Source organism: Triticum dicoccoides, chromosome 4B (genome assembly GCF_002162155.2).
Source record: "Triticum dicoccoides isolate Atlit2015 ecotype Zavitan chromosome 4B, WEW_v2.0, whole genome shotgun sequence".
In the NCBI taxonomy this organism is placed as follows: domain Eukaryota; kingdom Viridiplantae; phylum Streptophyta; class Magnoliopsida; order Poales; family Poaceae; genus Triticum; species Triticum dicoccoides.
The window spans coordinates 153480891-153481519 of record NC_041387.1 but is presented as its reverse complement, the minus strand read 5'-3'; positions in this window follow the sequence as shown (position 1 = coordinate 153481519).

Here is a 629-nt window from a genome sequence, read left to right as displayed (position 1 = left end):
CGTCTCCGTGGCGTCGCGAGGGAGTCGGGGAGGCTGCCACGGCGAAGCAGGAGGTGGCCGGAGCTCTTCGGGCGCGCGCCACGCCTCGCCTCTGCCTACTGGCAGAGGAAGAAGAGGACAAGGGGGGGGAGGAGGTGGGCCGGGCCGGCCAGGTGGGGGAGCTGGGCCGGCTGGTGGGCTGCACGGGTGAGGCCAGGTAGGCTTTACTCTTTTTATTTTTTTTTCTCTCTGTTTTGTTTCAATTCTGTTTTCTATTTTGCAGGTTTGTTTTGAATTTGGTTTTGAAACCAATTCAATTTATTTTACTTCTGACAATATTTTTAGGAGCTAAAAGAATTAAAACAATGCTCCACAAAAATATTTCAGAATTATTGGACCTATATTTACTTAATAGTAGATATAAGTCCAATTCAAATAGCTATTGATTTAATTTCAAAGTCCTAAAATAAATCCTTAAAAATGTTCAATATTTTGGTTGGGACCAGGACCCTTACCAAAAATTATCAAACATTTAAGAAGAGCCTTTTGGAGCAATGAATGAGATTTCTAGGGTTTTTGCCCCTCTTTTATTTAGGGTTTTGAGGCTTTCAATATTCCTCAATTCAAGTTTCAAAAATATAGACATGATG